We start from the raw sequence: 27,092 nt of genomic DNA on the forward strand, positions 1-27,092 counted from the left end.
AAGGTTCACTAAGCAGTTTTTTAAAAACATTTTCAAATTAACAAACTTTAAATTAAATATGAGCGCATTTGACCATTTGCTTACCAACATGTGTCAACTTTTTTAGACATAGTTCATTTTAATGCAATACCTTTATTCCTTTTTGTTGGCAAATTGAGAAAATCCACCTAAGTCCATAAAATTCTGTATCGAACATAAATGTCAATGTTCCCCAAAGTCCTAAATGATTACTGGAAGGAACACATGTAAGTACACAAAGACTTCACACTCAAGTTTTAAAATGTCAGAAACCTAATTAGCTGAGCACTGTATGAAATCAGGTCTAAATTTTAGGTAGTTTCCATTGAAATATTACAATAGGGTGAAGTATGTCCCTATGACGCCTGGTTGCTGAAGCTGTTGCCACTGTTTCGGAAACCTCCTAAGGCTCGTTAGTCGGGACATAGCACTAGATGGGTGGGAAGAGTGAGGTGTGGGGAGTGGGTACGGTTTCTCCTAAATCCTTTCTCTAGGATGAATGGGTTTTCCCCTCTCCTTGAGCTGCCCTTTCTCCACCTTCCCCATTTACCTTGACATATACATAGTCAGCTGAAGGGCATAAACTTTCCTTGCAGTGTAAGAATGTTTTCAGGAATAACATATATAAATTAGCTTAGATATATGTGATGGTCTTACATTGTTAAATTAATTTAACTTAGCTGAAAGTATTGGTAAATTGATGCCATGCATTCTATCTTCCATCTCATTATGTCAGCTGATTTTAACTCTCTTTTGAGTTCTTAGTTATATTATCTAGGCAACTGCCCTCAGAAATCTCTGTAATAACCCCTTCTCTACACAGATCACAGAGCAGGCAGCCTGACCAGATCCCCTTAGCTGGGCCAGATTTCCAAATTTTAATTCAGTAGTTTTCAAAGTCGGCTACTAGGATTAGCAGCATAAGCATCACCTGGGAGGGAAATGCAAATTCTCAAGCCTCATTCCAGATCTCCTGAAGCAGAAACTCCCAGAGAATAGGGCCTAGGACTCTGCTTTATGAAGCCCTCCAGGTGATTCTGATACATCCTCAAATTGGAGGGCCAGCTGTCTAATTTCTAGTCTGTTCTCCAGTAGCTCCTTCCTTGGACTTTTCCTTCCTTGGGTGTGTCCACACACCAGCCCTAGAGAGTTAAATAACCCAGCACTCAATTCCTAGTCAAAATCTTCTTCTTGGTTCATCACTGGTGTGAATTCTATAAGTACAGTATTAGATGTCTCTTAAGTATCATTAATTTCAACTTACTCTACTCATCTATTCACGTGTTTAGTAACTGGTATGCATATGCTTGCCTGCTGGGGTGGAGTAGGGGATACAAAAAGGAGTAGAATGTGTTACCTGCTCCCAAGGAGCAAGCATCCACTTTGCTGGGCTGCATGGAATTGAGAATAACCTCCAAATTCATGTTCTACTGCCTTGTTTTACTAATTTATGTCTTTTTCATGACTTATATTAACAATAGAGATAACTGATAGCAATAAGAAGATACTACACTGTCTATTCTTTTGAGAATAAAATCTCTACTCTGACTGATTTTACCACTATTCAGATTAGCTTATTATTTTCTCCATCTTAAAGAGTGTGAAATGCATAAGATGCTCATGCATATCTGAGAGGGTGGAGAGAAAAACAGATATTTTAAGTAAAGTTCCTGAAATAAAAGTAGGACAGGATATAAATTTTAAAATTGTTCACTTCAAACAAGATGCAAAGTAATTCATGAGGGAGAGACACCAAGACACAAAATAATACAAAATGGAAACCCATGTTTAAAAAGTACATTTTTATAATAAGATATTGCAATGGGAACAGTTAAAAACCATGTCCTTAAGCTCCACTTTCCCATCTGACCTCCCCCAGCTTCCTTAAGAAAGGCAGATTTCTCAAGGATACCCAACTGGACCAAAGGGAACTATATTCAAACATGGCAAAATGTGGTACGTGGTACTCTTCTCTTCCTTTCTCACTTCCTCAAGCATGAGAGGGGAAATTTTTGGAGGAATGATAAGGGAATTCAAAAGTCTCTTTTCCCTTTGTTATTACATTTGTACTGGCAAGACTTGAAGCAATGGAGTTGAAGGTTGGCTGTAATTTCTGTCTACATCTTTGAGACTGAAAGAGCCTGAGCTATTCCCAGGTCAAAGGGACAAAGGAACTGACTGTTTAAGGTGGGATTAGTATCTATGCTGGAAATTAAACATTCAAATAATTACAGGTGGGCATAACTTAAACTTATACCCATGAAACTGGTTAAGTGCTAAATTGCTTGTGCAGCAACCAAGCGTAACACCTGTCTAGTTTCACGGCCTTTAAAAAATATTATGTGAGCGTAACAAGATGTCATAACGAGTTATGAGGGCCAAATGACCTATTGCTTACAAGTATATAAACCTTGATCAAGACCTAATAGTGGAATGGTAAAGGGAGAATGTGGTTTTCTCCTACAGCATCTATGCTAGCTCACTAGGAAAGAAAAGAATACAAGAATTTAGGGAAAAGACACTGTTAATAAAGGAGTTGTGTATACTTGGTTTGCTTGTACCCTGTATTGGTTCTCTCAGAATCTGAGGACAACAAGAGGTGGTAGAGATGCAAGTGAGCAGAATCAATGCTTGTCCTGTGGCTGCCATAGCTCCTTAAATAGTCATTTAATAATATATTTTTGTTCCCAAAGACAAGGCATAACTAAACTTGGTAGGTATGAAGCCAGTGAAAAAGTGGTCAACATTTCAATTGGCAAACAGCATCAAAGCTCAAAGAACAGAAGATAAACCTGAACAGGCATTAATTTACTCTAAATATGATAAGCTGAGAATCTAAGTCTCGTTATCAGCCATTTAAACACAGCTACCATTTTCCAATTCAAGAAACACATGTTAATCAAGGGTATCACCATATCTCATTTGGACTAGGACAGCCACATCCTAATTATTCTCTCCCATCCACTACTGTTTGCTTTCAATGGGCTTTCCAGGTTGGAGGCACAATGATAAATTTAAATTGCAAATGTGATCATGTTCAGCAGCTTAAAACTCTTAAGTGGCTTTGGATTACCTTAGGATAAAGTTCAAAATCCTCAAAATGGCTTATAAAGTCCTTAACAATATACTCTGGCTAACTCTGGCTAACTTCATCTTCTTTTTGAGCCATTGGCCTTTTTGCCAATATTTCAGCGCTAATAATAATTCAGTTTCTCCAACCTGCTTTTTCTCTCTGGACTCTAAGCCTTTTGATGTATGCATGATTCTTTCCAATCTACTTTTTGATTTCTTTTCCCACAGCACTTACCACCTCCTAAATCCATATTATTTATTTATGTATTTTTAGGTTTACTAATTCTTTTTTATCCCCTGCTGGAAGATACCAGGGCAGGGATCTCTGTACTGATGTTCCAAGGGTCTAGAACAATGCTTTATATCTAATAGGGGCTCAATAAATATTTGTTTGATGAATGAATGAACCCTTGTATTTCCATACTTTAATTATTTTGACAGTGTCTATTTTCTCTGATAGACTAAAAGCTCCATAAGCAGAATCATGTACATCTCATTCACCACTCTATCTCTCCTAACAAAATATCTGGCATATTTGATTAGATGAGAATTAAAATGAGATGAAATTGACCTCAAAACATCATATAATTTTTTTTTTTTTTTTGCTTGCAAGCAACCCAAAAGCCAATTCTAGCTAACTTAAGCACAAAGACATCTGTTGGAAAAATACTGAACTAGTTCATGCAATCTAAGATAGAGCTGAAATGAAAAATTGAGGAACTGCAGGAATAAGGACAGCTTCTGGGATTATGGTTGTAGAAATTCCATGATCTTTTTTTTAGAGCGCCACAGTTACCAGGTTTAAGCCCAGCAACTTCTATGTCTCACAGTTCAAGTTTAATGTTCCAAAGCATGAGCAACCTTTTAGCCCATTTTGGGTCAGGTGTCAGCCCCGCGACCATTCGACTACGTGGCCAGTGGGCAAGGAGCCAGCCAATTTGCTATCACCTCAGAGAACCTCACTCAGAGGCTTCAATAAGTTCAATTGCATTGCAAAGCCAATATTCTTTCCTTGTCTAACACTGATTTATCTAACTTTTTCACTTATTAATATAGCCCATTGTTGGGGAAGCTAGTAAAGTAGTCTTGTTCAGGCTTCAGAGGCGGCACCAGGCCTCTCTGACTGGACAATGGTGCTAAAGCCGACTGCATGCCAAACTGCTGAGCTACACCCAGGCCAGAATCCATAATAAACCCCTAGATAAGATAGAGAGTAAGTCATGGGACTTCTTTCACCTTGAGGGTCTGGCCAGCCCCTGGGGATCAAGAACATTCCAAAACTTATGAGTTAAGACCGAGGCATTTATGACAACAACCAGAGCTGCAAACTTGCAAGGAGGCTGATTGTTATCAGCCTGCGGCCTGGTGCTAAAAGCTGGGCTCCTTCGAGTGGCAAACTGAAGTCTCACCCGAGGGGTGGACCCACCGCCCGGGACCTTCCCAACTGGGACTCCAGATTGCTGTTCAAGGGACTTCCCAGCGCTGCTTGGACCTGGATGTAGGTGCTTCCCCAACTCGGTGATGTATAAACCTCTGCCTTTACTATTCTTTCGTAGTTAGTTATACTATTCTTTCCTTAATCAGTATACTGTAATTTGTTAATTCAATAAACTCGCTCTAAATTCTTGTTTAACTGAGTGTAGAGTGGTTATTTTGCGAGCGAATCCTACGAACCTTGAAACCGAAAGTAAGGCTTTCGGCAAAACATCCATGAATTCACCACTTGGCCAGCTTCTCAGTTTGGGATTCCTCTTTCCCTACACCTAAGTGCCCTTTCTATTGCCAAATTCAATTAAGAACTACCTTATTTTAGAACTCTAATAAACATCTTGTAATCTTGGATATCTGTTATTCTTAATTATCATATACTATTTATTTCATATTTGTGTTAGATGTAAGAAGTCTCTGGACCCATTTAAAGAAAGAGTAGTAGAAAAGTATAAATGTTTCCATTTCTCCTCAAAAAGATACTGATAAACTACACTAGATTTTCTATGGTTATAAGTAAATACAATTATTTTATTTAATATATTTCTGGAAAAAATGTGGGAAACCAGAAGGCTGCAGGGTGAAGACAAGTAAGACACTGGATAAAAATGTACATTTTAATGACTCGGGAAGAACTACTGAAGCTAAACTTTGGGTATTTGTTAGAATCTGGTTCATATCCCTCTCTTTTGACTGCCTAAAAATTTCATAGCTTTCCCAGGTAACTCATTGAGTTCTTACTATCCCATTTATATTCATCTAATGTTTAATCCTTTTTTCTTCTTACATTCTGTCCCTATTTCCCAATGTTTTGCTCTGTATTATAGGGAAATGACCACAGGAAAAATGCCTTAAGAGCATCATCAATCTCCTAGTTCTGAAGAGCAAGTTGTCTGATTTGGAGAAGAATCATTTTAGGGTTGCCCGATTTAGCAAAGTAAAATATTCAGCAAATTAAAATAGGACACCCAGTTAAATTTGAATTTTAGATAAAAAATAAATAGCATTTGAGATATAATTGTACTTATTATTTGTTGCTTATCTGAAATTTAAATTTAACTGGGCAGCCTGCATCTCTTCTAACAACCCTAACTGGTGCTCTTGGCTCTTGGTGAGAAAGTAGAATGACTATAAAATCAACAAAACATCTACATAAAAAAATGCCACCTACCAACTGGAAATACCATACATGAATATTCCTGTCCTTTACCAATCAGACAAAACCCAGTAAATAAAATATGTAAGGTTATTAGGGTGAATCAAGAGTTTATCAAACAATTGAAAAAAAGGTGAGGGGGTGGGAGACGGTTAATAGGCTTAGGGCAGGCATGGCCTATCACTGACACGGGAAAAAAATGAATTTAAAAGGAAGTAATTCTGGCATGGCAAGAATTTCCTTATATGGTAATGAGGAGGTCTTTTTGGTGAGATGCTGTTTCTTCCCTGGCCTGATAAAAGAAAGGGTGGTGAGCTGTGAGTTCCTGGTTCATTTGACCTGGCAGGTCCTTAACTCCATGGAGGCTGCTTAAACCGGGCCCTTTACATGGTCCACTCTCAGGAACAAAGGGGGTGTCTAGAGCCCCTCTGTTCACTTTTACCTGGAGCTGCATATATCCTTTGCATTGCTTGCTTGCTAGTTTTGTAGTTGATCAAAATGAGAGTAACCTTTAACTGCAAAGGTCATTAACAAACACCCTTCTGCCTTGGTGATATGGCATACATCAAAGCAGCATGTTAACTGCATTATAACCTGACATGAAGGACGTTTCTTCATGATTTGTCAAAGAACAAAATCATCTATTTTACATCTTCATTAAATTCTTCCAGCAAGCACAAAAAGCTAAGAAACCATGACTGTTCTCTCCCAACGACTTTGATAAGCTCAGGCTGTTCGCTTTGAACAGGAAACACCAGTGACAGGATTAAGTTGCATAGAAAAAGAAGCTTATTCTTCTTTACTTTCATGCAGAATGGAAAACAATTTTGATGTTTCTTCTGGTTGCTTCATCAAATTCAAATGATGAGATGAGAAGTACTGCAAACAAGTTGATGAAAATACTGGTGTGTGGCTCATCTGTGATAGCAGGTGGGAGAAGTTGAGCTGGCAAAAGCAAGATTATTCACAATGTCACACTTCATCAACCAGATTGTCTATAGGGCCAGAGAGAGGATGAAGAGGACAGTTGCTCAATTGATGGTGTGTAGGTTTTATTCCAATACTCAACAAAAGAGAGCTTAGCTAAAAAATATCATACTGTGTTATTTTTATTTTCTGGTGGGATATCATTAGTTATCCAGATGTGTTCCTAACTATCAGGATACAATTTTAAACGAGTTAATTTATATTCAATCCTTTTACTCCTCAAATTTTTTACGCCATGAATTTGAGTAATCTTCGTTCTGCCCTAACACTCACAATGCTACTACCCTTACACTGTTATATTAATCAAACACTGACTATTGGCTAAAGTTCTGCTAAATAAGATAATGATTATCTTAAGAAGTTGGCATCAGATTTCAACGTCTTGAACACTTACCACGCCACCCGTCTCAGAATGCTTACGCATTTCTCTTAAAAAAAAAAAAAAAAAGGGATAACTTCTTTCACAATACTAGGGCTATTTCTGCCTTAACCCATTTGGCAAGGAATTAACCTATCTGCCGCCAAGAAGATAGGGATTTGGCAATTAATTCACAACATAAAATCCTGCAAGGTGTTTCCATGGGGCACCATCAATGTGAAAAATGCTACTGGTGGCTTGCCAATTCAAGAAATACAAGTTAGCCAAATACACTTCTCTTGTCTAGGTGTCTGCTTAAGCCAAAAATGCTGGGAGCACTCTTGTCTAATGAATATTTTTGTTGGAGAAATGATTGTAGGGTTCCCCAATTATGTATGAATTCCTTGTGCCAGAGTTGCCCATGACCTTGAGTTAGAGGTCTGAGTTACTTTATGTGCTTTGGATTTCGACAATTTTGCAGCTTGATGATTTGCAGTTTGAGAATTTGATTAAAGAAATGAGTGCTTACCCCTGAAAAAAGTGCACAAATGCATGTCATTTACCCACGGATTCTCCATCAAAGGTAGGTGCCTCTAACTGCCCATACCTCTTCCCTCACTGTGTGCAAACTGCAATGGCTAAATTGATTTATGCCCTGCTGACAAAGGGATGGAAGGCTACTCCACTTACTAATGGTAAAGGGGTTCTTTATGAATGTCTGGCTGGGGAGACCCCAAGAAGCTTTCCATATTACCTGTCATTGGGATTAGTATCCATATAAGATACCCAGAACTTGGTTTTTAATGCCTCTTAACCCTAAACATTGTTCATTACTTGTTATTTGTCAACATGATATAGCAGAATACATGTGAACTGAAAGCCAAAAGTCCTTCCCCAACGTTAACTTTCAGGACGTGTTTTCAGTTAGCAAGAGCACAGAGACCCAACCAAGAACATAAGGCTTTTAAAACTGTTGAAAATTGATCAAGTGTCTGTTGTCAGCCTATTTTTCCTACCCCAACGACAAAAGTACCAACGAAAAACTTATTTGATGTGCTTGCTATTAAGACTAAAGAGCAGTACTTAGCCTAGTTTCTTGGAAGATTGGCAAGACTTACCACATTAAGGGGAAAAAAAAGACCACACAGACATGGAAGAATTTAGAATTATTACTGCAGCACTGGAAGATAATGTATTTTTTTCTCCTTAGCACTTAAGAAGTTTCTCTTCAGTCTTTTAGAAAGTTTCTGACTAAATAATAAAGTAGTCAGTGTAGCTCAAAAGGTATGTAAGAAATATGACATCCTTTTCCTTCAGAAGAATCATTAGAATAGTCTGAAGTGAAAGGATCTTTAAAAACACTTCCCTCATAAAGTACTCTAAAGTGGACATCAGAATAAAATACGGTCAAGCTTTAGGACTATACCCATCCAAGCACTGGGATCCTGCCAAAGATACTGTGCAAAAAAATAAAGAAGATTTAAAAAATTAGAGTAAGTAGAAGAAAGTACTTCGGATGTTCTTTAAAATGATTACTACCTTAGGCAAGATATAGATTTCTACTATCTAAGGCAGCAAACAATAGTTATTCAACCTGCAGCTGACATCACATTAAGCAGCAATTAGTAAAAATAATTTAGAGAGTAAGATTAAATACTTGGATTTTCAAGTCTCAGGGAAGGTTCTACTGGCATAAATTAAAACCGGTTCACAATAGAAATAAATCACACCAAGCACATACAATCTTTTAAAACTTGGAAACCCACTATTTAGAAAAGTTTCATCATTCAAACAAGTTTCACAAAAGCAGAGTCATGATATTCCCCCCCAACCAATTTATCCAACACTTGCTACCAATGTATAGTTATCACAGAGCCCTTCTAGGTATGCTATTAAAATAATTTTTAAGTAAAAAATAATTAAAATAATTTTTAAGTAAAAAAATGTAGATATATTTTCTAAATTTAAATAAATTAAAATAATTTTTAAGTAAAAAAATGTAGATATATTTTCTAAATTTCTTCTGAAAAACCTTGTGACTAAATCAATTGATGCAATATTTCTAGACATCATTCTGATACACAGGAAGTTTAAAATAGCAGTAAGTCCATGAATAGAGATCGTTTCATGATTCAAACAGATTAGCACTTTTAAGTCATGAGGTAGAACTGGACTCATGCTCCACAACAGCATGGGCTCAGCAAACGTTTCCTGGGCGCCTAACATGAGCCAGGCTCCCTCTGTAATTGAAACGTCCATAGTCTATGGATGAGACAGGAACTGCGGTGAGCAGAATGAACAACTAATGCCTTAATTGTACAAAGTCAACATGGAAAAGAAAAAATAGTAGGCAAAGGCCCAAAGATGAAACATTTTAAAGCAACAAATGATATAAAACAAGAGAGCTCAGAAAAGCGCATATTACTACATCCTATGTGAGGATTTTGTGGTTATTATGCTTCTGGTTGGTGAGATTTAAGCTATATCTATGAAGCCACATATAGTTTGAATTTGGCGACTGCCTTCTCTACTTGTCCCATCTGAATATAAGATATCAGCTGCTTAGTACTTCCTAGGTATGACCTCCAATAAACTCTTAGTGGGTTTCTATTTTGGGAAAACACGTCTTTTCCTCATCCATTGAAATCTAAGATGTTTTATCAAGATTATCTGTAACTATAGGCGTAAGCTGAACTTGTCTTATCAGCACCAGGGAACCAACTCCTGTAGGTTGAAAAATAGTAATACTAGTTATCACTTAAAATGATCTTCTTTTGTGCCAGGCATGCATCATGCCATTTCATTTCCACGAAAACCCTTTGATATAGAGACAATTATCCCCACTTTGCAGATGAAGATGAGGCTTAGAGTTTTCAAGTACCCTGTCCAAGGCCACATGGATTGTAAGTTGCAGACCATGTCTTAGAAGTGACACCAGGGTTGGAACATGAAGGTAAGCTCCAAACCACTGTCCTATTCAGTCTTTTCACACTCCATGATATAGCTTGAACACACACACTCAATAAACTACATAATAAAAGCACTTACTTATCAAGAAAACAATATACAATATTTTCCCGGTTTTTCAATTGTTCATGAATTGCCCTAAGTTTACAACGTTTTATTGTATTAAACAAAGTTACCCAGGTTTGTTAAAGGAGTTCTTAGGCCTTTTTAAATATTAATGGGCAAAAAAAGACCAGAATATGGAGCTTTTCCCCAATATTTTGGACTATTCTAATTCTTACAGAATGAGAAGCAATATTCCTTCAGCTTTTCAAAGATCTTCAAAGTATAAGAGACCACCTATTAGCTGGTATGGTATTAGCCACCTTGTGTATCTTTACACATGCATTATACTAGTGAATTTTAAAAGAAATGGGGATTGATGGCTCTGTTGTCTTACTTTTCTTGTATGTGATTGGGGAGAATGTTAGGTGTGCACACGTGTACGTGCATGCACACACACATACACACACGACTAAATGCATTCCTAAATGAATATGTGGATTCATAAGCTTGCACGGAGATAAGAGATTGCCTGAGTAACAACTCTTTCTAACTAGCATGGTGATGGTGTATCACAAAGCCCCAGGATTTAAGAATGAAATAGACACAACTCCTGAAATTGGCAAGAATAGGTATATGACACCAATGTTTAGTCAAACACCACCAAAACAATTGGCCTGTGTGTTTTCTTTGGTATACCTGTTAGAGATTCCTCATTTCCTTATTAGACAAAGTAATTTCAAATTTCTGTTGGTGGTTTACTATGACAGATTCTCATTGTAGCAACAAGGACCAATTTCTCATTTATCTAGAGCTCAAACAAGATTTTCAATATCCTGAACATAAGAAAACGAAAACAAATTCTATTTTCTATGTTTCTATGCTCAGTATACTACATATATGTATGTGTCAGAAGTTCAGTACATAGGAGAAGTATAGAGGGATGTTATCTCTCTTTGCGCACTGAAGTCTAATGATTTAGAAGTTAATGTAAAATAAAGTGCATAAACTTGATTTTCGAATTACTCTCAGATAAGGAGTAATTGTTAACTATTAAAATAGATATTAACATGAGAAAAGAAAGAGTAAATTTATAAAAAGCATATAAAGCATATAAAAAGCATATAAAACTATATGCAAAAAGCATATAATAGCAACACCATTTAGTGTTGGTGTACAGTTGGGGAACAGTGTTATCATTTGCAATAAGTCAATGTAATGATGGAAATAATGATTCTTATGCCATGAAGAAAAGCCTAAATGGATTTCCACTTTGCTCAATAAGGCAGAATGGCATGTACTATATTTTGCTTCCATGAAAGCAATTAACACATTTTAAAAAACTGGCCATTTAAGTCATAAACTTTACCTATTTGGAAAATTGGTTAATTTAGTACAGATTATTTTCCAACTGTCCTAGACAAAGTATTACTATAATGTTTCCATGTGTCTAATAACATGGAATAAAAATAAGACCTTTAAAATCATTTTGCAATTTTATCGTCCTTATACTCTTCAATAAAACTGATACAATTCTATTTAAATTTTAGAATAGGCGATAAAAATGCAATCATATGTTTTGTTTCCTAAGAAATGCCAGGTTAAAATGAAGAAATGTGATTGTTTTGAATACTCAATTCTTTTGAACATTTTCCTGCTATATGTTATAAGTTATTTTCTTCTTTTTTCTATTTCATAGGCACCAGAAGTTCAGGAGGACACATATAGTGATAATACAACCTAAAACCTACACATGCGATTTGGAGATGACAACAGTTATTTGTAGATTTTAGACTATGTTCCATACTGCTAGACTGAGTACAACATGTTTGCCCTAACATCTTTCCCAAGCTTACAATATGGTCGCTAGTTTCAAGTGATGACAAAGACAGACTGGTAATCAGAAAGCAGGAAATTAATTTTTGAAAAATCCTTAAAGATTCCTTTGAAGTCTGATGTAACATCATCTCTTCAAGTACACTAACTGCACTTCCTTCAATGATTTGTTTTTACATTATTCTATTTACTCTTTAACTTTCTAAATTTAATTTGAATTGCATTTACACAAATGCATTTTTCTATATACACCCAACTATCCAGACCATGAACTTACTAGGTACACGCTGCTGAGATTTGAATGGAAGCAGTATGACTCGAGCGAATGCAAAAAAGACTTCAAAGTTCTGAGTGAATTTGCATAGAGACATAAATTGTCCAGGATATTCAAAGCCATAAATTTGCTGCAGGACATATATAGCTCTCTTGTGGCTCACGGAAGCACAACAATTCTCTTTATTTCACATTTGTCTATTACCACATTTTCTCCAAGAATCTTCACAGGCTCTCCTTCTTTGCCCGCACTGTTTTTATTTCTATATTCAGAATGTGCTAACGGGTGGCGGTTGCATTTACAAAGTTAATAGTATTGGACAAGCTAAATGAATTTTAAGCCCAGTTCTCTCCTCCTCCCTGTGCCCTGCCTAGAACACACGCAGAGGTTGGGAGGTATAAACTATGGGCACTATCTGAGTTAAAAATGAAATAAAGAGTTTTTGCTTTTCAAAATTGTTGGATTAAATATGGTTGACCGCAAGGAAGATTTTATTTGGCTGTTTGAAATATATGTATGTATGTATACATATAAAATATATATAATTTATAGTATGCATAACAATATATACATATATAAATATATGTAAACATAGGTATTTCATAACAAATTATATACATATGTATAAAACAAAAGTAAACAAATACGTTGTTTGGACCAGAGGACAGAGGACAGCATTTTCCATTCAACATAAAAAGGAAATAATTGATTTAAAATATACCCCCTTAAGCCTCAGTCATTACTGAAAGTTTCAAAAGAGAATTTAGAAGAACATGGCAGTTTGTTTTTTAAAAACTCATACCAAAATACAAATTTCTTTTCCGAAATTAATCTCGGGATCCTGGATAAATGTCACAGTGTCCCCACAGAGTGATAAAGGGTGAGAATCTGGCCCTGGATGACTACTATGAAGTGATTTCATAAATATTTCAAGTAATTGTCTTTCACTGTTTTAAATCACTGTTTTAAATGGCCATCCTCCTGTTTTGGTCTGCCTTCCATGCTCCCCCCTACCCCTCCTTTAAAAATAAAAGATATTGTTGCCAAACTGCCAAGTCTTAATCATTATAATAAAATAAACGCCCCCTTTTCAATGCAAAAGAAAGTTTATCTAAACATGTACTAGCTTGTTGTACGTAAGCTTCATAAAATTCACTCAAAAATATCTTATGCAAATATGAAAGCATAAAGCAGTTATTTCATGACTAAACATTATTTTGCCTCTTCATCTTTCCAATTTATTTTCATACACGTACAACCTATAATGTAGACAGATGCACACTTGATGCAAATTAAAATAACATTTTTTCCCATCAGCATTGTAACTGCTGAATTGATATATTTTAAAATTTTAATGATATAGATAAACAGTCTGATCACGATGCTTTAAGTTTATTTAAAAATATGCTTTGGAAATAAAAAAGCAATATGAACAATAAAAGTGAGTACACATTTGTTTGGTTCAGGTCAGACTTTTCTATGATGTGATCACACATTTTACAAAAGTGTGAAATTTAGTGCATGGAAAAAGAAGACTTTTGTCCTGCCTGTGACATTTATGAGGATCACTTCACAATCCAGATTTAACTGAAAGGAAAAGTCATAGGAAGTTGAACATGTTGAGTTCAAAATAGCATTGTCTAAAAAGTTCCAAAGAAAATGAATAACAATTATGAAAATTATAGTATTTAAAGGATGTGACCCCCAAATAAATTATTTCTTTGATAAGATGTTTAACAATGAAATATAGAAAGAAGAATCTCAAAACTGAAACCCTTCCTTAAAAAGAAATGAAAATATAACTTATTAAAACTGTCCTTATGATATCATGTGGGGTATGAACAAAAGAACTCCATTATTTAATTCCCGATACCTCATTTAAAATACATTTCTTAAAAATGTGAAAATCCTCCAAAAGTTGAAAGTCTTGACATTCAGCTAGATGTTTCAACCCAGACACCTCTCTGCAATCAAAAACTTTCCTCAAAATGGAATTATTTAGAAGCCCCAAACCAATTTTTTCTCTCATGACATTATTCCATTGGAACAAAACACCTACGTTTCAAATTGACACAACATTAAGAAGATTTAATAAACTAGTTAAGGGAAGCTGAAAATCGAGAACACCCTGCCCATTTCCACAATGAGTTAAAATAGCCAATCCTCACCAGTGTCTTTTATAGAAATAAAATCAGGCGCATCATGAAATCTGTCACCGTACCTGCGTGCACTTTAAACGACTACGGCACACACGCTGTTAAGATCTTCACTCTGAGAAATAAAGCACACTTCATGTAACTGCTGCAAAACACTGCTGCAGAGGAGCCCAGTGCATTTTTTTTTTCGGGCAACTGATCCAGCTTTCCACCAGCCCTGTGACCTCTGAACTCCCTTCTGCCCCCCTCCTCTCGCTTCTGCAGTCAAAGCCTCGGAGCTGGTCTCATTTGCATAAGGCTCAGGCAGCCCTCCAGCAGCTGAAACGGAATGCTGGGTAAGGAATTGTGGAACTGCGGTTCTGCCAGAATACCTGAATCGCCCGAGAGCTGGAATACGCGATGGGGAGTGGGCACCAACCGCGCCGGGCTGCCCGCATCACACCCTCCCGCCTCCCCACTCCCCCCGCGTCTATTAATGGATAAGTGTTTTTTAACTCTTTGTTTTGGAGTGCTGCTTTCCCCCCTCCCCACCAAAAAGAAGCTGTCAGCAGCGACAGTGGTAACCAAGGAAACTCAAATAGTCAAATACTTCATTTAAATACATGTGGAAGGCCAATTTAAAATTTTCATTAACTTCTCTTGTTTTTGAAACATAGCTATTTTTTTCCCTTGGAATACATAGTACACGCATAATCAGGGACATAGGGTATTTCTTTTTGTTGTGGTTTAAACAGCATCTTACAGGCATACAGTTATTTGAGTCACTATACAAATACATGAAGTCACCGGTAATTCTATAAAATGTTAAATGTACCCTAGTGCCTTAGAGAAGATCATCCTAAATGGTGTCCAAGAAATTAATTGTAAAGAATTTAGGTCCCACGATGCCTTTAAAACAATACAGCAGTAAAAATGCAGAGCAAAGTTAAACTATGTGTTTTAATGTAAAGATTCATGCAGCAGTAATGCTTGTCTGTCTTTGACAGAGATGTTCAGTGTTGTGCTATTATTTGCTAGAGTTATTTCTTCCTTGTCTTCCTACACACAGCAATCTCTCTATTTAAAACATAAACTCTCTTGCTCATAAACCTAGGAAGTGGTTATTTTCTAGATACAGAAGGTCATGTGTGTACATATTTTTATAAATACCCATGAAGGCACATATTCTTCTTTTCTAAATGGTGACTCGATGGAAATATGCATCATCACATAATTAATCAATTCTTCTTTTTTAAATTAAGCTAATTTGTTTTCTCCACTAATGAGTGAATATTTATGAAATAAAAGGTTTAATGCAATAATATTTTCCATCTATCAAAAGAAATATAACATGCAAAATAAAAGGCACACAACAGATTACTATAGATATATACTATATTATAGTTAAATATAAAATGCATTGTTCTGGGAGATAGCATTATTAACATTTCAAAATTTTCTTGGTTTTAAAATTTTTTATTTAAATAATTAAATATACTAAACCTCTTGCAGTGCACTGAAAGACATCAATAAATTTTGAAGGATATATCATCCAAATCATAAGACACAAACTATTGCAATACAGGATTTTTTAATACCGGAAAAATAAATGTGAAGCTTTTTATTTGAGCTATTTGTTAGTAGTATTCTGTTTTATGTTCCTTCTGAATCATAGCAGATTAGAAATTATTGAATGATTTTTAACCCATAAATTTTTAAATAGAATAAATAACTTTTCAGTTTACTATAATCATATAAACGTTTCTTTATCACATCTGACTACATCAGCCATTTAATTGAATTGGGTCAATTCAAGTGCATCCTTCATATTACACACTGTAAATATCTTGCAAAGTTTTTGTTTAAGGCAAAACACACATCAGACCATCCTAATTTAAATCCAATCAAACACAAGGAAGTGTTGGAGTAATTTATAAAATCACTGACCTGTTCAAATAGCTGTAGTCTTAGTCCTTGCACTCTTTATTCATTAGAATCCAAAATAAATTGATTATCATTTTATAATGTGTGTCAGCATCACCGAAGGCACTGTTCTTCCTGGTTCAGCGGAATCTTCTGAAATTTGCCAGCCCTGTGTTTTATTGCTGGTACCGTATGCTTTATTGTTCAGCGACAAGAGCTTCCCTCTGCACAAAGACTCATTACCTACTGCTTGCCACACGGCATCAGCCTCACTGAGGCTGCCTATATGTGATCACATGGGAGTTTTGTCTGAGAAAGCCAGGCATGCCACTGACTTCACTGTGTGTATGGATATTTTTATCAGCTGAGGTCTGCTAGGAGGAAGGAATAACAGATTAGGAAGCTGCTCTAAGTCATTAATGCAGCACAACTTATGGAAATCCCTTCACAAGATTTTTTTTTTTTATTATAGAAAGCGTTTGAGCAGGCATTCAAAAGAAGTTCACTAGATTTTATTTCAATAGGAGGCTGGATAATAATTTAAGGAAGGGGAACTAGCAAAGAGCTATTTCCTACCTTCTGCTTTCTGAAAGTACTGTTGTACAAATGTTATTAAAGAGCCTTGCTTAACTGAATGATTTGACAGTATGTTTTAACCTTTAGATTGCTGGTGTTTCTTTTTATTGGAGGAGGTTGCTTTCTAAAAGGATAAGTGGCTGTTTCCCTAAAAATCTCCTCAATGAAAATCTCAATCACTAATAGATACAATATATAAATAAAAATAAGATACAATATATGAATAAAAATATAGATGTTCTAATTATTTTTGATAAAGTAGATGAGAGGGTGAGTCTCTTTTATTGATGTATATAAGTGAAGTAGATGATTAATTTATCTTCTCAAAATATGACACATCCCTAGAACAGCTGACTTAAAAGAACAATGAAGATTTCAATTTAAAGATCTAAAGGACATGTGGTTCATATTAATTCTTAAAATCTCAGTAACTTATTTTAGACCGCTTACCTCAATAAAGCATATGGTTTACCTTATCTGATTTCAGTGTTAACAAGTAGTTTCAGAGCTGACTACTCAACATTTACAGGAATTTTCTGCTATATAAATATTGAATTAATACATATACATACACACACATAGGTATAGTCAGATTATCTTTCTGAAATATATTTTTAAATAATTACCTAAAATTATTTCTCAAAATTTGAGAATGGATTGTGTATTTCCAAATGAAAAAGCTATTTAATAATTGGAAGTTGATGAAAAAAATAAACTTCTTATCTCTTTAATAATCTAAATTGAATTTGTAACTGAAAGCTTGTTGCTTGTTAATCTCAATGGAAATCCTATGACAAGTACATGCAATGTGCAACAAAGAGCACAGAAAGAAAAGTCAGAAGCATCATAAATGAAGATCAGAAAATAAATTTTCTGTACAGTTAGATATATAGTACATTTTAATAGTGTTTGTAATCTTAAAAATAGTAAATCTATATACCTGCTTAAACCTTCCATTAATGAGAAGTTATTTTTTGGAAATAATTATAACAAAATTTTGTGTCAATGGAAATTTTAAAAAATAATTTAAAGCCAGAATAGGCACATGTGGCTAAATATTTTAGCCAGTCTCTAAATATAATGATTTAACATCATTCTTTATAATATTTTTTGTAGTGGTAGCATTTATTTAGAATGTTTCATGACTTAAATAAATGCCTTTTCATGAATCTTTCTTAACATTGAAAAAAATATTCAGATATGTTTTAAATGCCACCATTTTAATGCATTTGTTCCAAAATGCTCATGTTCCTTTTTCCCCCTGCACACAAGAGCTACGCAAAAGCTGCAAAACCTTGGGGCATTAAGAGGAAAAGGAAAACAGAGTGTTTCTGGCTTATAGTGTACCTCTGGGTTCTTAAAGATATGTACATTCTAGCTAATATCTTTGATGATGTCATCATGTTAATGTACAAGGAAATAAACAAAAGGCAGCCATTTTTCTCTTACTGCATCACTTCAAAAACAGTGAAATAAAATGGTTGCCAAATGGAAGGAAAGAATCAGTAGAAAACTGTTACTTCCAAATTCTTGGGATAGGGAGGGGCAATGGGTGTGAAATTAGAAATAAAAATCCATATATGTGAATTTTGTATGAATGTATGTAAAGAAATAATTTACAGTAAGAAAGAACTATAAATAAATACAAAGGATATGGAAATAGCTAGCAATTAAAACAAATTAGTAAAATAATGTCTCCAATGGAAAGACTATAGTCTGTAAACAATGTATTAAATGTAAAAGCTTGTTAAATTCATTAATGTTGAAAAAGGTATTTAAAGGTGGACAACAGAGTTGGAAAGACCTAGAAAGAGACAAAAAATGATCATGAAACAGTAATAAGCTTCTCAGGTCTACTATTATCTTAAATGACCTTGGTGAGTTATTCTATCATCTTATGCCTTATTTGTCAAGTCTGCAAAACAGGAACAGAAAAATTTTTGGAAAGCATGTCATGGAAATATATAGCAATATTTTTATACTTCAATTCCCTAAATTGGCTTTATTCAAGCATTGTCCACTAATATTAGTAAAGTGAGAAGAAATGATGTAAAATTCTAATGATTATTTAAAAGAATTTTTAAATGCATTATCCTAATAGCCAAGACAAACAAATATAATAAGTAGATAGGACTTTTGGAAACAAGAGGCAGTTTTTTCCTAATACATACAGAAAAAAAATAGAAATGAATTTAGTAAGTAATTTGAAACAAATCTCATAAAATTGCCTCAGGATTAAAACAAATTATAAAGTATACCCATCCTTCCAATCAAAATTCTGGAAGTCTGTCAGCGACATGACAAGAGAATTGCAGCAGAGTTTCTGATTCTCACATTACACAATGAACAACAGTGCCTCTGCTTATACAACAGTTTCATCAGCCAAGAGTTCTTTAAATTTGAAATTAACAGAGAAACACAAGATCACAGCTTAAAGAAGGAAATTCCATCCAAGATTAAAAGGACGTTTTAATTTACTTTGTATATTAAAAGCTGTGAATTCAAAAAGATATGTCAATTCTTATTATTGACTCTTATTAGCTTGGCTTTTCTCTAATGACAAAGAGGCATAATAGAATCATTTTGTTTGCCCCCCTTTTCTCCAAAATAACTAAAGCTTGTCAGAAGTAATCCAGAATGTTTGCTATCTAGCTCATGCAGTAATTTGGGCATAGACATGCTAAATGGATCGTCTCTTGAAATTTCTACTGCATGAAGGAAGATGGAAAAGATTAACTGATACCATCACCTGTGTTTTCTAGAACTGTATTAGTTGGCATATATATATTAATATATAATATATATATATTAATATATATATATCAGTACCTCCTGTTGGATTTACCCTTGGTAAGGCTGGATTTTCTTGCTACCTTTATCCTTCTTTACGGTATGTTCAGAGAAGTCATTAAGTTGGCCATGTCAGCCTCAAAATCCAGGACTAATTCAATTCAATTCAGCAAACATTTATTGAGAGTTTACTGTGTACCAAGCTCTGAGATAGTTGCTAGGCATATAAAAATGAAATATACACTGTACCCAAGAAGATTGTAGTCTATCTAGGTTAAAAAAAAAAAGTGCTGAGCAAGTTACGGGAGGGTGGTAAAGTAGAGATAATGTTTCCTAAAGTTTGAATATTTTGTTGACAACAGGCATTATAGGTACAATCAATACAATTTCTTTTCAATATTGCTTCCTAAAATCAGAAAATCATTACTATAATTAAAGTCATTTATCAAATGTCATATCCATACATCTATATCTATATCTAATCTCTATCTCTATATCTATATATTACATATAATGGCTACATATTCCTATGCTATCCTTCTCATCAAGAGGTTGAATCTAATTTCACTTGCCTTTACTCTAAGCTAGTCATAATGATTTGCTTAATCCAATAGAGGCTGCAGAGGTGATGTTTTAGAAATTCCAAGGTTAGGTCCTAAGAAACTTTAAAGCTTCTACTTGGGCCTCTTGGAGCCTCTTGAGTCTTCCAGGAGCCTTGAGTTGCCACGTAAGAGGATTAATTACCCTAAGACTGCCTTGGAGAAGCCACATATAGGCACTTTGTTCAAACAGTCCAAACCGAGCCCAGGGTTCTGGCCATTCCTGATGCCTAACATGTATGTAAAGCCATCTTGGACCCTCCAAACCTACCCATCCACCAAACGGATATCATGAAGTGATCCTAGTTGTCACTATGTGGAGAATCACTGAGCTGAGTTTTTCTCAAATTCTTGTCCCACAGAATTCATAAGATGTAATAAAATGGTTGCTGTTTTAGACACTAAGTGTTGTGGTAGTTACTCAGCAATTGATAACTGGAACCTATTTACATGTGTATGACAGAGACAACATAATAAACCTAAAAGTACCTGAAAGGACTGTCTGATACATATATTCAGTGAAATGGATGAATTTAATGGATGCATTAAGAGAAAATACAACCTAGGAGGGCAGAGAAAGAAGCAAAAAAAAAACAAAACAAAACAATTCAGAGTGTGTCCAAAGCACATAAGGACTGATTTATCTAAGAAGATTGTAGTGCAGGAATGGGGTTTCTGAACTAATAGGGAAGAGATTGCTTCACTAGCCAGGAGAAAAGGGAATTCCCAGTAATGGTACTTTGGGAAAAGCCCAGAAACGGGCAAGAGCTTTACTAACTACAATGAGAGGACTTTGAGGAAGTTTTTTGGGTGACAGGAGATTTAGGCATGTGTTGGGAGGTTGAAGGAGAAAAGGAAGTCTGGTGCCCCTTCTTGGAGTGCAATGAAGCTTGAAGTGAGGAGATTTTTGCAACATATGAGATGTTGGGAAGTGACCAAGGCATAGGAAAAGAGGTATAGTCAAAGTGATGAATAAAGAAAGCAACTTTGGCAGTTGAGGCGTGTCTAGACTCATAGAGCACCAAGGCAGCACAGAGGCTGAGGAAGAGGAGTTAAGAAGATATGATGAAAGCCTGAACTAAAGGTGACAATTGAGGAATGAGGAGAAAGGAATTCGTCAAAAAGAAAGAAGGAATTTTATATCTGTTGGATAAGCCAAGCTCTGATCTCATTTATAGCCTTACAAGTCAATGGTTTTATGATTCAGTTACCAATTATATATGACAACTAGAGAGCATGTAACTAGTTTAGTTAGACAGATTTAGTAATTGTATGGGTATTTTGATTTGTATTGGCCTCAGTTTGTCTACTTTCAAATATTGTGAAAATTTGTTAATATCAAATATTGTTAATGTTGTGTTTGGGAAGCTGCAAAAGACTATGAAACAACAAGACCTTCCTTAAATAGAGTACATAGAGGAGACCATTTATGTTTCTTTCTGCTGTCTGATTCCTAAGTTGGGAAAAGACAAACACGTCTTAATTCTGCAAAGGTTAAAAAAATAGATAATTTTGGATAATGCAAACTAAGACAAAACACACCCCACCCCGCAAAACCACACACCATTACCTATCGAAGTAAACAAGCCTACTGGAGTTTTATTTTTCTGATTCTTCATTCTATCTGGATATTAGACTACCAAAGTAGCAGATGTTAAGTTAAGCAGCCAGTGAACGGCCACTAAAAATGATGTAGGTTAAATGGTAGGAAAAGCTCTATAACTGCTGCTGCTGCATATACAATATGTACATAAATCATCTGAACATGGCTGTAAAGAAGTCTTTATGCAAAGTGACCCAGAGAAGAAAGTATCTAGGTTTCCCCCCCACCCTTCATTCTCTTTATCACCACAAAGGCATTAGAAAACAGCATTTATCAAGAGAAAAGAGTAAATGAAGCAAACCTCCTCTCTGAGAACACAAAGGATACATTTATTTCTTAGTGACCATCAGAGCTGATTATAATGATTTCTTCTTATTAATGAATTAGATGGCTAACCTGGGACCAAAAATATGGAGTCAAACAGCATATGCAAAAGCAAACGTGAACTGAGCAGGTAAAAAGAAAAAAATAATAATTTAATAGGACCAGTGGCTTTTCCATGTCAATGGGAAGGTTACATCATAACTAAAAGGGCTATGACACTGCTTTGGGGTTCAAGGAACAAGAAAGAGTTTCCTGTATTTTATTTCACCAATACAAGTCTATAGATACTTGGCTAATAGATTGAATCTACCTTGATTTGTGTAACAGACACATACAGAAACAGTTTTGGCGTATTATTTACCTGAGTTTGTTCATTCATTCATTCATTCACTCACACATTTATTCATTTTACATTCACTGAATACTATATGCTCAGAATCTGGTTTGGTGCTCTGACAGGTTAAAGAGATGAATAAGTCACAGTCTTCAAGCTAAGTGGCTTTCCATCTAGAGGTAGGGACCTATATATAGAGATAGATACAGCATAATGGGATACATTCTCTAACTGAAAATTATATAAGAACATAAAGACAGGAGTGAATAAACTATATAAAAATAGCTAACAGTTATCAAACACTTAACCAAGACTGAAGTGTTTTACTTTACATGTATTAATTGATTCACATAACCATTGCAACAAGCCTATGAGGTAATTACTTTTACCTTCTCCATTTCATTGATGAGACAACTAAGGCATAGACTGGTTAAGTGACTTGCCAAGGTGACAGAGTCAGTATCCAAATCCAGGTAGTATGGCTTTAATGCAGTGTGGCTCTACTGGTATCACGTTACTTAAGGTAGTCACAGTGGGCTTCACAGAGGAGGTGACATGGAAAATAAATCTTAAGGGATAAGTAGGAGTTCTTTTGTGGAAAAGGAAAAGAGTATTCTGGGAAGAAGAGCTATAATATATACAGATTCTGAGGCATGACTAATGTATATGTGAAAGAAACTAAAAATTTCACTGTGAAAATGGTAACGTTATTTGATCTTGATATGGGATTGTGCATTTGTAATGCTGGGTTGTTTGGAGTTCAACTACGAATCAATTTGTACTTATAGGGGATGTTTAAGTGGCTTGACTACAACTGTGTTTTATGAGGTAACTCAGGAGAATGAATTAGAGAGAGGGTCTAGAAGAAAGGAGACCAAATGAGACAGTTGAAATATCCCAGAAAAAAGTTATAAAGCTCTGAATGAAAACAGTGGCAGCCCTGGGGATCAAGAGGAAAGGTATTAAGGAAATAAATCAACAGATACTTAAGTGGGAGTGAGGGGGAACCCTGAATCTAGGATTTTTAATTTGGGAGACAGTATGGATGATGATACCAGTAACCAAGGATAGAAATATAAGAGGAACTCTTTTCATGCCTAGTGCAGCCATGGCTCATGGTCCCAAGAAGCACCTGAATTGTGTAGAAACTCCAAAGCATTGGATGCTGGATAAACTGACTAGTGTGTTTTCTCCTTGTCCATCTACAAGTCCCCACAAGCTGAAGGAATGTCTCCCCCTAATCATTTTCCTAAGGAACAGACATAAGTATGACTTAACAGAAGATGAAGTAAAGATCTGCATGCAGGGTTTCATTAAGATTGATGGCAAGGTTCGCACTGATATAACCTACCCTGATGGTTTTATGGATGTCATCAGTATTGACAAGACTGGAGAGAATTTTCGTCTGATCCATGACACCAAGGATCGCTTTGCTATTCATCATATTACACCTGAGGAGGCCAAGTATAAGTTGTGCAAAGTGAGAAAGATCTTTGTGGGCACAAAAGGAATCCCTCATCTGGTGACCCATGGTGCTCATACCATCAGCTACCCTGATCCCCTCGTCAAGGTAAATGACACCATTCAAATTGATTTGGAGACTGGCAAGATTAATGATTTTGTCAAATTTGACACTGGTAACGTGAGCATGGTGACTGGAGATGCTAACCTGGGAAGAATTGGTGTGATCACCAACCAGAAAAGACATTCTGTTTCTTTTGATATAGTTCATGTGAAAGATGCCAGTGGCAACAGCTTTGCCATCTGGCTCTCCAACATTTTCGTTATTGGCAAAAACGACAAACCATGGATCTCTCTTCCCCAGGGAAGGGGTATCTGCCTTACCATTGCTGAGAAGAGAGACAAGAGACTGGAGGCCAAACAGAGCAGTGGATAAAATGATCTCTAGGTGACATGATTGGGAAAGTCTTTGTACTTAATTAAAGATAATAATACATTAGAAAAGAAAGAAAGAAAGAAATACAAGAGGAATATCAGATATGGAGACACTCAGTGGTAAATATTGAATGCCTACCATGCACCTGGCAAAAGTACATGGTTCTAAGGACACAAAGATTCCTTCTTGACCTCTGAGTGCTCAGTGCCTGGCAGAGGAGCTCATAGACAAAATCGGTTACCTAGATAAACAATTCCCTCCATCACAGCTAACTTTTAAGAGAACAGAATTTCTCTCACTGGCCTGATTAAAGGTAAAGAAAGAAAAACAACTTCACAATCAAACTTCAAATCTGGAATACCATCAATTGAACATAATTGTGGTACTCAGATAAGGAAACTATATTAAAGTGTTCTATGCAGATTAAAATCATGATCCAGATCACAAAATCCACCTCTATGCTTTATATTAAACATACGACGTGAAGAAATACAAGAAACAAATTAGATTTCTCCTTTAGGCAAATTTTTTAATGAGCTTAATCCCGTGGCTTGCTATTAATGCTAGTGACTGGCTTCTTTGAAATGAGGCATGCATTTTCTTCCTTGTTCATATAGTCAGCTTCCTCTTTAGTATTCATTATTCACGTCTGTTTTTATCAAAGAGCACTATTACATGAAACCATGATCCAAGCATGTTTGGCTCTAATTTTTATCTCTGGAGGGAAGGAAATTATACACCCTTATACTGGTATATGATTGTTACGTACACATACGATCATAGTGCATATGTGTTCCTTCATATTGGAAGGTGGTGTTATTTAATTCGGTCGTTAGGCTAAAGAACCTTGTCTTAGTCACACTTGTCTTAGTATAGAACATCAACATGCCATTGAAGAAAGGCCATTTGCCTTGTAAATAAACAGTAAAAACAAGTTTTGATCACAGTCTCATTTAAACTCTAGATATTCTAAGAATTTCTTATGTGGGATTAAGAATAGAGAGAACGGTAAATACATTTTATCTGAATACTATAACTCCTGATAACTTTAGCCGACAACTGGGGATACCACAGCTCTTGCTACTCTTTCGAAGCCAAAGCAAGATTTGGATCTTTGCCTCTTTAATTACTGATAGTTATCTATGGAACATGCAATTATGATGGCTGAGACAAAATTGGGCATTATATTGCTACTGTTTCCCAGCCATTCACGGTGAGGTGACTTTAAGGTTGTCTACATATGCTTATTACCTTTTATTTAAACGGTATTTCTTTGACCTAGGACACCTATGGCTACATTATTCCATTTTCCCTTTACTTTAATTTACTATATTCTATGGCCACTGTGGAACCAGGTGGCAGCAATAAATTTATGGTTTAATGGGCTACAAGAAGAATGAGGTTTTTAAATGCAAAGCTATTTCAAGAAATCACACAATAATTAAAACTTTAAATTACCTAAATATACTTAATATATATTTATCAATGTAGCAGAATATCAGATAGCCATTGAAATCAGTATTTTGACTATGTAAAAACAATACATATGTTTAAAAAATAATAATTAGTGAAGAAATTTCCCAGAAATATAAAGAAACATGATTACAACTAATATGTATAGAAGAAGACTGGAGAGGAATTAAAGGGATTAAGGGACTATGTGTGAGTTTAAAGCAATATACACACTACGAGCTCAATATTTTAAGTATATATAAGCATAAAATAATTAGAAAAGTAGAATCAAAATCATAGAAAATAGTTATCTTTTGGATGTTAGGTAATAGGTGATTTTGATTTTTGACTTTGGCTTTTTCTATATTTTACAAGTGTTCTGTTTCCTGTTACTGATACAATGTAAAATTAATAACAGTAGAACTTTTATATTAAAATTAATTATGTTAATTTAATGGTAAGAAAGGCATTTAAAAATAAGGATATATATATATATATTTTAACATCTTTATTGTAGTATAATAGCTTTACAATGGTGTGTTAGTTTCTGCTTTATAACAAAGTGAATCAGTTATACATATACATATGTTCCCATATCTCTTCCCTCTTGCATCTCCCTCCCTCCCACCCTCCCTATCCCACCCCTCTAGGTGGTCACAAAGCACCGAGCTGATCTCCCTGTGCTGTGCGGCTGCTTCCCACTAGCTATCTATTTTACATTTGGTAGTGTATATATGTCCATGACACTCTCTCACTTTGTCCCAGCTTACCCTTCCCCCTCCCCGTATCCTCAAGTCCATTCTCTAGTAGGTCTGCATCTTTATTCCCGTCTTGCCCCTAGGTTCTTCAAATAAGGATATTGTTCAAACAGTTTCAACTGCTGTAAGTTTAAGCCTTTAGATATGAAGGAAATTGAACTCTGCCTCCACACTCCACCCTTAGGCTGGATTGGACACGATGCCATCCTGTCTACCAGGTTTGTTAAAGATGTGATTTCTTTTGATTGATGAACAGATTCCTTTTCAATATTTTCTTTAGGCAACTACATACTGCACTGCTTTTCTAAATTCACTTTTGAGGTACTGCAAAGAGATTCACATATCTACTCCCACGCCTTCTCTCGGTGGCAGCGGACGAGAAGGGGTGACTGGAGGTGGCTCAAGAAGGTCTCAGTGAGTAGAGTAACCCTACTTCTGACCCAGCTGCTGAGCCCTACATTATGATAGATTATTTTACTTGCCTGGAGGAGAGAGATTGTATT

The 27,092-nt window shown here is 35.5% G+C and overlaps 1 protein-coding gene and 1 pseudogene across 9 annotated transcripts in view; one reads left to right on the forward strand and one right to left on the reverse strand.

The window, feature by feature from the left end:
- Window positions 1-27,092, reverse strand: part of CSRNP3 (cysteine and serine rich nuclear protein 3) — a gene marked incomplete at its 5' end in the record, with an annotated part of 250,330 nt that overhangs the window by 77,485 nt on the left and 145,753 nt on the right. Inside the window, one exon of one of the 8 annotated variants that reach the window (XM_082395308.1) lies at window positions 16,281-16,319. The exons of the other annotated variants lie outside the window; for them this stretch is intronic. Of the gene's footprint in view, window positions 1-16,280; window positions 16,320-27,092 lie in introns of those variants that run through there. 8 annotated transcript variants of the gene reach the window in all.
- The window catches only part of LOC309630272 (small ribosomal subunit protein eS4 pseudogene), a 30,754-nt pseudogene continuing 3,662 nt past the window's right edge, over window positions 1-27,092 (forward strand). The window contains exon 1 of the transcript in view: window positions 1-27,092. This exon is cut by the window's right edge and continues 3,662 nt beyond it. The product of the transcript in view is annotated as a small ribosomal subunit protein eS4 pseudogene (transcript).

This window comes from Balaenoptera borealis (assembly GCF_965194805.1).
Source record: "Balaenoptera borealis genome assembly, chromosome: 6".
NCBI lineage: Eukaryota > Metazoa > Chordata > Mammalia > Artiodactyla > Balaenopteridae > Balaenoptera > Balaenoptera borealis.